Consider the following 16,296-nt stretch of genomic DNA (forward strand, 5'->3'; position numbering starts at 1 on the left):
AGCAGTAATTGAAAACTATGGACCAAACAGAATTATATGAAAACCAAAGAAAGGAACTCAAGAAGACCCAGTAGAGTCAGATCCAAACCCTAACATCATATTTGCTCTGTCGCTTGTTTCACAAATCAGACCCACATTTTCTTTCAAACAAAGCTTGTTTGATACATCTTTTTGCATGTACTCTGTCAATGTGTCTAACGTGTTCAGGGACAGTTTTTTATAATTCAATGGATTTCAGTAACACTTTGAATCTTTGTTGCTCACTGCACATGACATTTAAACAGTGTGTTGCTGTCTGCAGCTGTTGCGAATTCATTGCTGATGATTGAAGCCTTGGATTTCCATTCAGGCATGCAACATGTTCCTGCAATCATCTATCAGCAATCCAATCAGATGAAGGTGATTTTGTTAGGGTAGAGTATGGTTACAGAGGAGTCTCTCCTTAAATGTCAGGCAGCATTTACAATGCAAGAACACAATTTCTTCATTTACCTGTGGCAAGTACTGTTACTGATTGTTTAATAACTGTGTCAGTTTGCAGGCTGACACACTATGTGAGACATTGTTAGATCTAAAAGCTGCCGTAAAATTTACCTTGGCATTAAATCTGTTTCCCACCTATAGTTTTCATGCTTAATGTTCTGGTCTGGGATTCTAAAATGTGAAGGCATTAGATTTTGATTACCAATTGTCTACTATATTTTTGGTCTAGCTATTCTTAAGAAATTGTGCCTGTAACTAATTTGGGACCAGTTTGTAAACTTGAATTTGTGTTGTCCGCTTCTGTGCGTGCACCTTATGAAATTAGCTGATTTTTTACAAATCAGAACTGAGTTTAAAAAAGGCATGCACTGTTTGTAGGATGTGGTGGTGTGAGCTAATGCAGTCAATGGCATTACTTGTGAGCTTCTCTCACCAGAGGCTGCAAGGTAATTCATATCAGAACTGCTCCACCACATTATGGCTCTGTCTCGCATTTTTCATGCTAATGTGATGGGTAATTATCAAATAGCTGCTGTCAGAAATGCCTGAGTTCTCATAGTATAGCTACCTGGGGCAAGGCCTGGGGGGTTGTATTCAGTTTACAATATGGATTTCTAGCTCAGAGAAGTCAAGTATAAGAAAAATTTATGTTATTTTGAGTATAGAAGGCTTACGTTGTAATAACAAATGTTTTCTGGATTCTCTCTTCTGCCTTAATGGCCTAATTTAGATACTCAGAATATATACCCACCTTAAATATACAAATACTCTGCAGATGTTAACAGTGCTCTATGTTTTAAGCACCTGCCCATTTGAGACATCAGTTTGAATGTGTAAACAATTGATTAGATAAATACTTAAAAATCCTTCAGTGAAGGTCTGGCAATTGTCATTAGAAATACTCAGTATTTTGGCCTGTTTGCTGGGAGGATGCTCAGAAGTTAAGTATTTTCCTTGCTTTAGCACAATGAATGGCTAGAAACATGTGGTTAAAAAAACCCAAGAACTTTTTAAGAACATGTTATCCACAATTTTTGACAGTAAGTATTGTAACAGTTCACTTTCAAATAGTTGTGAAATACTGTGTTTCATGGTACTTACATCTGCTGTCCTGTTGTACTGAACAACATGGCAGCTCTTTAGGACTTTGGTAAATGCTTGGGGCATTCCAAAGTGAAATGTCTGAGTTTTTCCACTGTGGCACTAAAATGTATGTGGACAAAAAAAAAAAAAAGTTTATTAATTATTCTTAGAAGCTACAGGTGGTTAAACTGCTGCCAGGAAATGAGGGGAAGAATGTTCTAGTGAAAAATATGTTCCTTCCATTTGATGCATAAACCTGCTTCACTCTCCTGCTACCCCACCATTGCAATATCAGAAATGGCACAGAAGTCTTCAAGTTGCATCAGTATTCTGCTGCACAGAATGAATGGATATTTCTAGTGCTTATGGACTAATTACTAAGTAACTTTTCACCAAACTCCACTGTTACTGTGCCATAAGGAGGAGCTGTAATTGTGTATATCTCATTCTTTACAAACAAAAATATTCATCCCACATGCATTTGAGTTTTTAAATGGGGAAAAGTAATGAGATTTGCTGTGGAGATACCTATTAAAGGTGCTATGACTTTTATGTGTATTAGAGGTGGCACCCACAAACAAATTGATTTCTGGAAGCTTATTCTTAAATACTGGTAGGCAGTAGTGCATTGCTTGCAGGATCACTAACCTGTCAATAAGGATTTGTTGTGATAACTTAATTCTTGCAATTTACAGATTTTGCTGGAGCATTTTTGTCTGTGAGAATCTTTTAACCTTTTCTTTTAGCTCAGAGAAACCTGACCTAATAAATTTATACAGTTTATTTAAACTTTAAATCAAAGTATGTTGTTTTGTAAGTAACTTTAAAATTCTTAAGTACTTCTTGAAAATATATAGGAATATACATACAAAGTATGTGAACAAGAGAAGAGCCATGACAGAAAACATTTCATCCATATTATCCTCTCCCCTCACCCCAAAGAAAAACCCCTAACCACCCCAAAAAAGCATCCACAAGTTAAAGTGGTAAAAATTGCAAGGCTGAAATCTCTTACAATCAAACAAACCACATACATTAACATAATGTTTACAACTGTATTTAAAGTAATACTATTTCCTCTGTTATTTTTTTTCATTTTTTTAGATTATAAAATGTCATATACATCAGAAACTGAGTTAATTCTGAGTATTTTAACTAGCATCTTGGAGCATGCTTTGAATGACTTATAGAATGGTTTGAGTTGGAGGGGATCTTAAAGATTTGTCTAGTTCCAACTTCCTGCCATGAGCAGAGGCACCTTGAAGGCCTTTTTCTCAGCTTGGTTTTGAGAAAGCTCCTGTGACTGGGAGAAGATCAGAGTGAACAGTGAGGGTTACCTAGGAGATGGCATACTTTGGCAATGACATTTATTGTTCTGTATTAGTTTTTGCTTATTTTTCATGCATCTAGAGAAGGTTAGATTGTTTTTATACCATTAGGATGGACTTGCTGCCTGCCCAGTTTTGGACCACGATGTTTTAGGGTGCCTGTTGGGAATTCAGTTCCAGCCTGGTTCAGGTTCGTAGATGGTTGAGAATTACACAGCTAGAACTCTCTTTCAGTTTCAAGAAAACATTGATGTGTTATATCTGTGGTATCCTATTGTCCATCGATTTCTTTTCTCTCTGCTTATGTTCTTCAAGAGCAAGGGAAACACGTGGAAAAGTTGACAAAATTGCACTCAATGTTACTGATCTCCCAGCTCTCAACAAGGTAAAGCCACAGCCCTAATCCTGTTCTTGATAACAGTCCATGCAGGGACCTGAACCAACTTAGTTTGGAGGGAGTGTCTGCTTCTTTGGAATTAATTTTATTGAGGGTGGTCTTTTGAGATAAGTTTGCTGCTTGTTTCCTGTGGTCCATGGAGAAAAGGTGCTTTAACTGTTAAGTTACTGCAAAATCACTGTTACCACCATCACTACTGGCTTGTGACTGAGAGCAGTTGTGGCTTCTGTGCCTTTTGTCTGAAACAGACCAGAATCACCAATGGGAGCAGCACAGGGGATCTTCTTTAGGGCTTCGCTTCTTTTGCAGGTGGTAATCTTGAGTGCATTGTGCTGGGCTGTACTGTCCTGTGCTCCAGTCTCTGAGTTCAGCACTAATGAAGCATTTGATGTGTCAGGCTGGATAAAATATTGAGCACATGAGTAGGTATTTCTGTCTGTAGGAATGCAGTTGCATACCCACCCTGCTTGGAGCTGAGTAAAGAGCTCTGTGTGCTCAGGAAAGAGCTGAATACAGGTTTTCTACTTTCTGTGTAAATGTGTGTGTTTTCCAAGGTGTTGCTGAGGCAGGTCCTATAATGGATTGGAAAAAAAGTGGCTGGGCAGATTACTTGTCATTGTATGGGCTGGACCATCTTTTCTGTGGTAGGGCCTGTTTAAGTGGTGAGGTTAATTTCCTCAGACTGGATCATAGTGTGATAGTGGTTAAATGAGTTGTTAAAACTGTAAACATGTGCAGCAGAGAAGGCAAAACCACACCTGATATCTGTCTATAACTTCTCTCTGAAATTTAAAGAACACACTTTTTATAATTTGCATGCCTGAACTTTAGAATGAAGTGTGTGTTTTTCAGACAATTGTAATTCTCACTTTGACTATTAATTGCCCCAAAGGGATAATTTTATGTGATGTACTTGTCCAAGGTCTTCCTACCTCTCTACTACATATTCATGAATATGTAGGCAGCATGATGGAAAGTTTGTTTCCAAGTTGTGAGCTTGCTGCTATTAAATGAGACAATGTCAGTACAGAAAGAACAGCAGTGAGGAAACTGTGAAGGCAGGGGCAAGCAGAGGGCAGTGTTTGGTGGACGCTGGCTGATTAATTGCTTATGCCATCTATGGGAGAATTTTGGAGTCTGAAAAAAGATGTGTCATAAATGTTATATTAGACTTGTTATGTTTGCACAAACACAACATTGTGAGACCAAATTTGTACTGCTGGCTCAGCTACCTCTGCATGCTCTACATCCTACCTTGGAAGAGGAGTGAAGCAGATCTGGATTTCTGTGTCTGGCTCTGCCACCACATGCATGTAAGTCAGGGTCAGCTTGAAACTCACAGCCCTGGGGGCTCAACATGGTGTGTTTGAAATTCTCTGACTAAGACAATGCATGTAGACAATTGTTTTTGTTTAATGTCTTTGGTAATGTGCTCTTTTTTATTTTTCTAGTATCCCATTACAAGACAATGATTTTGGTATAGCTCAAATTATCCCTTTTCCTTACATAAAATTGAAGTAAAAATGTTTAGTAATAAACACATTTAAAAGTTGAGCAGGTTCTTCTCTTTTTTTTTCTTAAATAGATTTTTGAGATAATTTTCAGCTCTAAACTTTGACCATTTTAGTTTGCAAGACAGATCTTACAATAAAAATAATTTTTGAAATGTCAAATGCAGAACTTAACGTGTGTTGTTTGGGGAAATCATTCAAGAGCTGTTTATGCTCTTTTAAAGATTTGCTGTTGTGTAAAACAATTTTTAGTCACGTTTTCAAACTAAATCACTGTTCTTTCAGAGTGAGGGCATGAATTTTTATTAAAGTAAATTCTTTTGATTAAGTATATATTTACATGCTATTCCTGTGGGTAGAAATCATTTTAAAAGAATTGTGGAGCCAAAACTGTTTTGCAATGGAGAAGGGTACAAGGCTTCTGCCATCAGTTGCCTGGCTGGTCAGAAGACTAGAGAAAATTGGACTGGGAATTAGCAGCAGTTAGGAAGATAATGTTTCCAGAAGTAGAGAGATATGCAAAGCCATGCCCCATTTAATGCTCCTCGGAGGTCTACAAGGTCAAACATTGCTGGGAAAATTTCTCAAGCCTGAAGGCCATAGCTTATCTATAGTTAGTAAGTTTTCTCAGTCCTTAAAACAGGGATGGAAGCCACAGACCTGCCTGGGTGTGCCTGCTCCTTGGCTTTGCCTGGGCCATGTGCTGTTGGTGCCATCTAAAACGTGTGAGGGACCTTGCTAACCCTGTGACTGTATGGGTGACTGTTCAGTCAGTCTAAAATGCCCTTGGATAGTCTTTGATAAGCTGTTTGCTAGTGTAGATGAAGCTTTATTATCTTCTGGATTTTTTAATTTAGAAAAAAAACATGGGGGTTTTTTTGTGCTTGTTTTTACAGTGAAGACAATGAGAAGAGACAATGGTTTGCTAGAAAAAGCAAATTAATTCTCATTAGTAAAAACAGTCTATCAAGACTTCATCAGCATTATACTAAATTTATGCAAACAGCCATCTACACTAGATGATACATCTATGCATTAAATGATCTTAAAGGAAGAATGTCCCCATCTTTCTGGCCTTAATAGTGCAAAACAACTTTTCAAATATGACACTGTGCTGTCATCTACAGAGAAATGTTGGCTTCTTCTCTACTGGTATGTACATGAAATATGGCTTTTGTGGTAAATGCTTGTTTAACTTACTTACTGCATTTTTCAGATTTCTTATGCTAGAAACTGTAGGTAACAGTATGCAAACATGGATTTTTTTTTTTTTTCCCAACAAGATTATACAGGAGCTAATTAATTTCCCACTGTGACTTATGTTTTCTACCTCATCTTGCATATATATTGCATCTAGCTTATATGTATATATTGCATATAGGAAATATATTTGAAAACAGGGTGATGACAGCATAAAATTAAATGTCAGAAAACTCAGTTTGCTGCAGAGACTTAAGAGATTTTGCAGTACAAGATTAGCTAAAGAGAAGGGTGGATTTTGGTGGGTTTTTTTCCGAAGCTTGTTTGTTTGTCCCTTCTACCCACTACATTTTCAGCAGCCTTCTGTACCTTTCAAGTGCTGCTAGGAGCCTGTAAGAACCTCTGGGGAAAGTTTTTCAAGACTTTAGGCTATAGTGCCATTTTATTAGATAGGGATTTATTCATCTCCAGAGCAACACTGTGTGAATTTGGATTTTTTAATGTGTGAGTCATGTAAAACACTGGACATATATTTGTATTTCTTAAGTTTGTGAGGTGTTTATGCTAGTGTTATTATAGTTCAAATTTTGCTATTTAAAATACTGACTAAAATACTTATCTTGACAATAATTCCTGTTTTTCTCTTTGCAGTGAAGTGGAAGAAATAGTTGTTCCTTGTGTAGGGTTATATACAGGTTTTACTTAGCTGAAATGAATAAAATTAGCTAAACATATGCATAGTCCTCTCCCCTTCTTGGAAGATGGCAATATGAGTCAACTATTAGCATAAATGTATTCATGTGATTATATTTGGCATCATTGCTCCTTTTTCTGTATATCATACATTTTGGCAATTGTACAGAGTATTTTGGTTACTTTTTGTTTTAAGAAAGTCTCAGTTTGTGTGGTACTGCAGAAATATTCCATCTGTCTTCTCAATCCATGCAGAAGAAAATATTTAACCTAGGAAAGCAGGGGAAGGGAAAAAATTCTTAATTTACTAAAATTAATTGAAACCCCATCAACTTTGGCAATTGAACAAACCTGAAAAAAATAACTATTGGAAAAACTTTGCAAAAATTTTCTCAAATATTATAGTTGGACGTTTCTTGTTCTATGTGAGTTAGACATTACCTCTGTTGGTAGGAAACAAGACCTGCTCCTTAGCATTTTTGTGGAAAGGAGAATATTAGGAGAATAATAACCCAAATAGTTTAGCAGAACTCAGTTAAGACTTAAGGACAGAACAGCTGTAGTTGCACTAAGAGTGTAAAGTCATGACAAAAAAACATGCGTCAGAAGAAGAACTGCAAAATTCTGGGTGGCAAACAGAACTAAAAATTCCCCCACTGTCTATCCACAGAACATGCAGGAAGTGCCAAACATTTTTTGAATATTCTGAGAAGGAAAATATGCCATGTACAGAGGGAGAGAATAATATTTCTGCCATTTCCTGCCTCTCCTCCTCTCACTGTTTCCATTGTAGCTGGGCAGTCTTGGCTGGTTCGTCCTCATTCACATCCTGATCTATGGCAGGCTTTGGGAAGATGACAGAACAAACTGTCCCATTTTTCAAAGCTGAAGACACAGAGATGAGGTAAAGAGTCACTCCTGTAGTATTACAGCCTAATTCTGTCTGCCCAGTGTCATCACATAAATACTGATGCTCCCCTTGAGGCAGCCATAGTGCTAAATGAAAGGTGTCTTAGTACTGTCTTTCAGCTGTGTTAGAGACTTGTAGATCATCTATATGTTTAATGGATGGATCTGAGGCTCTAGTACATAGGTGATATTAGTTAAAGGCTGGAAACCTAAACCCAAAAATAACAGTCGTTTTTTAAATACCTATTGGGATAAAAATACCTTTTTTTGAAGCTTCAAACCTATCCAGTTTCTTTGATATCAAGGCATGGATAAAACTTAAATTTTTCAGTTGTGACATGATCAGATAGATGGGAATCTATTGTATATGTTGCAGAAAAATCATCAGTAATAACAGACTAGACTATGGAATTACTCCTGTCATATAGAATACTCAAGAAAAAGTAATGGTCAATTAAAGAAATTATGTGGATTACTGAGGCATTATGATTTACTAACTCTGTGGGCTTCTGAAGCTTCTTTGAGAGACCTTACAATCAAATGTCACCTGTACAATATTTATAGCTCAAGTATAGGAGTCCTGTCTCTTGTACTTTTTAGATTTTTTTCCTGTAGTGATTTTGAAGCTTTGATCACTGTCTTTACCCTAAGTGCTTGCTAACATGGTTGGAAGATAAACAAATCACTCAAACCTGTAATTGAAAGCAACTTTTTGTGCCATAAGAAGCACAGCCTGAGGATCTGCTATCATGTAGTATTCTTAGTTTCTTCTCTCCTTGAGCCCTTTTCATGGTTTTTGTTCACATAAAAATTCAAGTCTGATTGCCAGAGGAAATTAAGCTCAAAGTAAAGGGTTTATTCTCCACAGGAAACACTTGATAACAAATTTAGACAGTTGGATTCTACTTTAAAAGAGGCTGATGGGAAAGTTTTAGTCCTAGGAATCAGCACTAGTGTTCAGGCTATGATGGTTATAACGTGTTGTAAGAAGCTACTCTGAAACTGAGACTTTTTCTATGGCTCAAGTAATTCAAAGGAATTTTTCCAAAAGAATCTGTTTCATACACGCTGGTGAACAAATTCAACAGAACCATTTGGGTTGGGCTCTGGAGTCTGGGCAAGGTAATTTCATCATCCTGACACTTGCAGTCTGGGTTCACCGCAAAAGTTAGTGTTGATCAGAGATTGCATTGATAGATGGATGGATGAAAAGAGTTAGGAGAAGGGAAGGGGAAGAGTTTGCATTCTTTCAGAGAAAGGAATGTGTAAAGCTTTCATATTGTTTTATATGAAAGCATGGCTGTTCTGATTGAAAAGTTATTTACTTAAAATATCTTACTGTATTTTTACATGCCTCAGGCCTTGCAATACCTGTGACTTATTAGTTAGTCAATTTTTTGGATTGGCTGTCTATAGGACCTTTGATTCCACTACAAGGTAACATTCCAGGCAAAGATCAATTATAAGGACACACAGTGCCCTACAGCCTTCATTTCTTTGTCTATATTTTGAGAAAATGGGTGATAAAAGAACTGGGTGGTACTGCATTTGTGTCATGGAAATACTGCTGCTTGAGGGAAGCACAGCAGAATCGGGGACAGAATTGTTTGAGCTCGAGTCACCACTTGCAGAGAAATAAAGCATGTGTGTTCTGAGCTTGCCTTTAAATGAGCAAAGCAAATAAGAATTGTTGCTGATAAAAATGTGAAAAGTCACTTTCCCACAGAGTATTTTCCTGCGTGGTTGAAGTAGTATTGTGTGGGCAGCAGCAGCTAAGGGATTCCCAAGGCACTTGTGTTCTATTTTTCCACTGTGTTGTTTCTAGTAGACAAGAAAAGAAAATTGCATGATGGGTGCTATATTTCTTATTGCTTTCCTTATACAGAAAATTCCTAGAAAATTAGAGTTTCATGTTCTATTCAGAGCAGGTGTCATTATAAACATGTACAGTTAATAACCTATCATGCCAGTTATTTTAATCTTAAATATATCTTTCTCCTCTCTTTAGATTTTAAAACAAATCAATAACTTGACAGGGTTTTAGTGTGGAAAAAGAAAGGCAAGCTTTTTTCAATCATCAATAATCTTGGTTCTATCACATCAAATGTCTGAATAAAACTGAATACTGGTACCATAACTGTCCTGTTAAAAATTTTTGAACAATACCCCTGCTCTTCCAGCGAATTGTGGAAAATGAAAGATGGAAATCTTTTTCCTTGGCAAGGGTAATAAATACATAAACAGATTTGGTTTTAGCTTGATTTTTTCTCTTTTTGTTTTTAAGAATGTGGATAAAAGTGAGATTTGGGTAGGGTGACAATAGTTTGTTTCTATTTTCAATCCCTAAAAGTGTCTCATGAAAATTATTTATGATGAGTTTTAGATGCATTTTTATATTTCTAAATCTTGGTTTTAAGTGACTTGGTCAGAACTGAAATGCTTTGTCTTGTAAAGATTCATGAGTAGTATGTATATTCCCTGTTCCATAATCCTGCTACACTCAAATGCTTTCCATATCAAAGGCTTTCTGTTCAAATAATTATTATGCAACAAATTGGTTTTGATATACTCAACTGAATAAAAGGCATGGTGAATATGTTAAGTTCTGAAACAAAAAGTGGAACTGTGTATTTTTAATGTTTTTCTTATGTGAGCTCAATTAAAGTCAACCAAGAAATAAAAGGAGATATTATAAAAGATACTGACCCTTCTTTCTCTGAAATATGTGTCTTTTAGTCACTTGGACACATTTAGATTGCAAGTGTTCTAATTGAAAGGAAGAGAATGTCTTTAAAAATGCAGGAGGATAGCATTTCTGCCCCTGAATGCTACTCATCTCAAAAATGTAATAATAATTTTAAAAGTTCACTCCCTCCATCCTCCATCCTTCACTCAGGTCAAAGTTGATGTTTTCACCAAGACCAAGCCTGAGCAAAGAGTTGACAAAAGATACTCATCCTAAAGAGCTTTTGTTATGAATAACAAATCTTCTTAGGCAGAGGCATTTTGAGAAGGGCAAAGGGGTTCAGTCAGAAAGCAGATACTAGAAAAATGCTCATAATTCTTCTACATTTTTATGCTGCTTTTGTTTCTTGCCAAATTAAATAAGTACATAGCACTTATATTTAAATTAATTATATTAGCACTTTATTGTCTTTCTTTGCATCAGAATATCCTTCAACTTATCTTTGAGGTCATTTAGTTACTGGCAGGATTTTAGCAAGGCTTGTTATATAACATTTGATCTCTCTTGGAATATAATTTTTTCTCCTTACCTCCCATAAAGGCATTTCTTTTGAAGTCCACACTTTTGACTATGAATTGCCATCTCTGGCATGTTCAACAACAGGGATTCTGTGAAAGTGGAAGGGTTGGGGAAATTTCTGTAGAAACGTATATAAAGTATGCTGTATTGGTGGCATGCTTGTCTTTTCATTCTTGCTGATGATTTTTTTCTGATTCCATTCTGAATGTTTAGGTCTGAGATCAGGTATTGAATTTTCACAGGGTCTTCTCTTTCTAGCAGGAAAAATGACTTCAAGTTCGTTGGGATCTTTTTATGGTGAGGAAATGCTGTCTGAGTGTGATAATTACGCTTTTTAGAGATTGGTATTATTTTTGTATATAAAGGATTAAAGTGATCAGCATATTTAATAATTGCGTTGAACTATTCCTAAAATCTATGCTAAGGAACTTCAAATCCACTGTCACTTAATAACCTTGAATACTTTTCTGCTAAATCTTAATAGAACATTAGCAACTAATCACATGCTTTATTATACTGCTTGTAGTGATCAATTCATGTATTTCTTTTAACATTGAAACAGACTTAAGGATCTACCTGATTCAGTTTAAATGCGGATTTAATACTATGCATAAATCTTTTCCCTTTAAAATGCGTAAACTGTTTATTTGTCCTTAACCACTGAGCCATGAGAGCTCTATTTATCCCTTGTTTGCCTAGGAGGGGATCCACTTAGCTGCCCAGGGGAAGCTGCATTTTTCAGTTTAGGGAAGTCAGCTGCCCTTGGGAATAACATTTACATCAATGATATCATGATCAAGCATCAATTTAAGAATCACAGGATATCCACAGAGAAAAGGTTTGATTTTTATTGGAATCTCAAATAGGAGAAAAATGTTCTTGAAAGGAGAGGGTCTTGAAAGGGAATAGCACTGATGACAGGAGCAGAGCCGAAGGTTAACTTCTCATCTACAAGTAATATAACAGTTCCAGATTAATTCCCAATGTAGAGGAGACTGAAGAATTTGCGTGTTTAAAATGCAGGTAGCTATCGGAATGCTTTTGTTTTATTTATGTTGTTTTTTACCATAAACCCAACTCTATTGCAAATATTTGTTTTTTGGGTAATAACTTTCTCCTTTGATCTCAGCAACTGTTTAGGTCTCAGTGCTAGCTTAGCAAAGCCAAGCCATGCAGAGTAGCAGTTACCAATTAAATGGTACCAGGTGATGCTTACCACGCTCAAGTACCTGATTTGAGGTTCTTGGTAGTATTTGGTAAGGTGCATGGGGGAACTGACACTATTATGAGCAAGATACCTTCCAGTAGGCAGAGACAAGCAAAATAGTGTTTGCTCACAGGAGAAAGTGGAGCAGTAATGAGAAGAAGAAGAGGAATGTGTATTTCTATGTGTATGTGTTGTACACCAGCCAAAGTGCAGGCTGTCTTGGTGGTGCTTAGCCAAGACTGGTGGGTTTTTTCTGACAGTGGAGTAAACTGGAGAAAGAGCATATATCAAAAGGGTAAATTTTCTTCTAAGCCTTTTTCAGACTGCCTTCCCCTGATGGTTTGTGTATGACTTTGTTGATTATGACTTACTTATGTTGATTACTAGACCGTATAGAAGACAGTTCAGTCACCATCAGCAGTTAGAGGTATGTAAACACCTGGTTTGTTTGAAAAGACAGAGTTTACAGAGAAACACTTTTACTAAAACATCAAAGAAGGTTTGGAGGGGTTTGAAAAATTTGAGCATTTTGTTCTTGAGTTTCATAAAAAGGACCTAACACTGACCATGTATCTTTGAACCTTTTCTTCCCTTGTGCACTTTTTATGATGTTGTGTGACACAAAAGCGATAACGGGAGTGAAGAATATGACAGAGTATGTAAGAGTGATGCCTGCTCCCTTCTCTGAATAACAATCTATCAGATACACTGCCAAAAGGAAGACATTTATAGTGTTAAATAGAATGTTCACAATTTCATGGGACCTATGCCTCTAGGCAAGAAAATGATCTAAAGGTATTCACTGCAGTAGAAGGTGAGCATAAAACTGCTCACTTTTAGAACTAAGAAAAGCACTAAATTTTGTCTCTGCTTTTGCAGTAATTCCTTGCCATCCTTACTCATTGCTGAACAGCAATACTTACAATTGTCAGAAAGTTTTTTGTACTCAAACCATATGTGCAGAAAGGAGGAATAATGTGATTTATTCTATTTTAAAATATTTTAGAACTCGTCACTTACTGGTGTTGACTGTATGAATTTTAGTTCCTTCTGTGTTTTTTGTAAGGTTTGGAGTTTGTTTTTTTTTTATTATAAAGTCAACATTAAGAAAATACTGGCTCATATAGCATAGGTTTAGACACACTTTGATACCAACCTTAAGAAGTAACTACTGCTTGTATGAATTTTATGGTTTGAGGATAATTTAGAATGTTAGTCTTAAATTGGCTGACTCCTAGGTCTCTATGCCTGTCCAGAGATTAACATTGGACCAGAAATTATTTGGATTAAAAAATCAGGGAAATTTCCCTCCTTAGTCTTCCATACACTGGGTGAAAGACAAAATAAAAGAATAGCTACATTTCCATGCCTGGTGAAATGCAAAGCTGAAGAGTGGGAAGTGGCTATGCTCTTCTGTCTTATATTTTGCTTTTGGTAATTTAATTGCTGAAAGCAATTAAAAAGCAGCTTGTGCTGATGGGTTATCTGCAGTGTTAACTTCATAGGTATATGCCCTGGCATAAAAAGAAGTGTGCTAAGTCTCTCGAAAATCTGGTAGATTGAACAAATAAATACTTGTGAGTTGTGTATTTATGCAATGTGCAAAACCAGGCAACATAAACTTTCATATGCAGCTGGAAACTTAATTGGTTTCGTGACTTTTAAAAGCTTTTAAACAGATGGAATGCGTATTACTGCAGAGAAAAAGAAATATTAAAAAATCTGGAAATGACGTCCACACTACTGCAGGCACTCAGAGCACACTGCATATTTGGTTCCAAACTTTCCCTGGACTTCTGAACTCCCAGCACAGCACTGAGGCCTGAGATCTCCAGAGACAGAATGTAGCATTGATTGTGTAGAACTGTGCTTTGTGTGGGTTGATAGTGTTTGATTTTCAAGGGTGTACTGCTAGTCTCAACATGTCTGTTGTGAATAACTCTTTTATTCTTTAATCTTCAGGATTACTTCTGAAAAAATACTTGACACATCATCTTGTGGGTTTTTTTCCCTATATTTTTAATGAGCCCTCTGTTCTGTTTGTATTTAATATTAAGATTTACTATTTCTTTAATTGCAGTTTAGTCAAGCAGGGAGTCTTTCAATGGATAGCTTTGGAAATTGGCAAGATTTTCTTTTGTTGTATTAAACGGTGCTTTCACATTCCATAATGTTCTCAATTCAGCAACACTGAAGCACATCATAAATTTAATTAGAAGGGTTTTCTTAAAGCAGTGTTTGGGCTGATAAATAGAAATATTGAGAAGTCATTTTCCTAATGATATAGCAGAAGTATTTTGGGACTGTAGCACAAGACTCTTGACTATTTTTCACTTTCTGTCCATCTTTCCCTGGAATAAGAATTGCATAATTTTATTTACCTTCTTCATTAAGTACCTTTCATGACAAGAACAATCATGAGGTATTATCAAAAGCAATTAGAATCACCAAACAGATGCTCATTAGGGACAAAAAGACATCTAAATCTATTTCCATTGGTTCAGAGTTTAATAACTTTTCTCTTTTTTTTTCGTGATCCAAATAAGTTTTGATTATCTTTGGTAAGTACTTTTATCAACATTTTTTTTTATGTTTCCTTGCCCATAGTTTACCTCTTCTGGAATTGTGATTTATCAATATTCTTTTAGTTGTACTCAGAAGATGTACTGAAGCAAAGAAATATATATCTTCTGCACTGAAATAAATCCTTCTTAACATTTAATTCAAACAAAATAAATTCAAATTAAAGGGCAAAGAAACTTAAGCTCCAAAACCTATTAGCAAATAATGCAAAGATCAATGGATACATTTTTAAAGGTTGAAAATAAATTGAAGTTATAGATTGGTTAAGGTTATCATCTATTCTGGATGAATGTGTTGACTCACTTGAAGCTGAAGTGCTTCAAGTTAAGCTGAGATTTAAAAGTTGTGTCTTGAAAAAGGGCAAAAACTTTGTCTAAGAATGACTTTAGGCATATTTTCTTGACTGGGACTACTTCCTTCCTTATGAAACAGGACAAAAAGATAGTTTAGCTGTGTAGAAATGTGTACTGGTGACTTATTTCAAAAGACTTGTGACCAGTTACTTTAAAGAATAGAGTTGCTTTTAAACTGTGCTCTTGCCACATGCTTCTCTTAAAATGCTGCTAAGACATGCATCAGACACTGTGCCCTTCACTTACTGTGGGGTATGAATATGTTGGTGAATCTGTTGCATACATCAGCTCTTCTGTGACAAACAGGAGGAACTAACCCAGGAGGAAGGTTACATTAATACTTCTCATATCCCAGTGACCAGAGTCCACCTTAGAGTGGCATGGTATTGCATAGCACTATATTTGTCTTATGTAGAAATACACAATATGGCTAAATGATCATCACCACTGAGAAAAAAACCAAACTAGTAAATGACAGCTTTGGAAATGAAAAGAACTCCATACTGCAAGGCTGTAGGCATTGAGAAAGTAAGAGTCTGTCTGGATTGCTTTTAGTACAGTATTGCAGGAAATTGTGCAAAGATGTAGAGAGGGAAAAGGGATTTTGTATTAAAAAAACTGATTTTTTTCATTCTCATTCACCCACACATTCTCTTTTACTCATGTATTAGTGGGTGCTGCAATTTGTACCCACATTGTCTAGGTAGGAACTGGGAGTGGGACTAGGAAACACCTAGCACGTCTTTTTCATGACTTTTGGATCATTCCTGATTCAGGCTGAGGCCTGAATGTGACTTTTTCACTATAAAGAAGTTGACAGTAGCTGTAATTTTTTTTCCTTCATCCTGTCCCACTTTTGAAAGTCATTAGCAATTGCTGCTGATTTTTTCCTGCCTTTTTTTTTCTTCCCTTGCTGCAGTTTGTTTGGGATTTTTTCCTTGTTTTCTTAGTATTTTTTTACCAAGGCCAGGTTTCTTGAGAATAAACTGTGATGTCAGTATCTTGATGTTGTCACCAATTGTCATTCTTTTATGCCTTCTTATCCTTTCTTCCAGTATTTTATACCCTTAAGTTCCAATTCACATTTATGTATACCTTGTTTTCATTACAAGCCTCCACAATTTGTTACTGGAAAGATGGTCTCAGAGCAACAAAGAAATTACAAACTTTAATCTGTGTCTCCAATTGCAAAGCATGTGTCTTCAGACTGCTTTTATTTATGGGTGCTAAGAGTGATTTGGACACTTAGAACAATTTCTTGTAACAAAATCCTGTCAAAAAATA

General features: G+C 36.2%; 1 protein-coding gene across 2 annotated transcripts in view; it reads left to right on the top strand.

Annotated features, from left to right (window-relative positions):
• The window catches only part of PRKN (parkin RBR E3 ubiquitin protein ligase), a 678,491-nt gene that overhangs the window by 312,774 nt on the left and 349,421 nt on the right, over positions 1-16,296 (top strand). The window lies entirely within an intron of this gene.

Source organism: Serinus canaria, chromosome 3 (genome assembly GCF_022539315.1).
Source record: "Serinus canaria isolate serCan28SL12 chromosome 3, serCan2020, whole genome shotgun sequence".
In the NCBI taxonomy this organism is placed as follows: Eukaryota; Metazoa; Chordata; class Aves; order Passeriformes; family Fringillidae; genus Serinus; species Serinus canaria.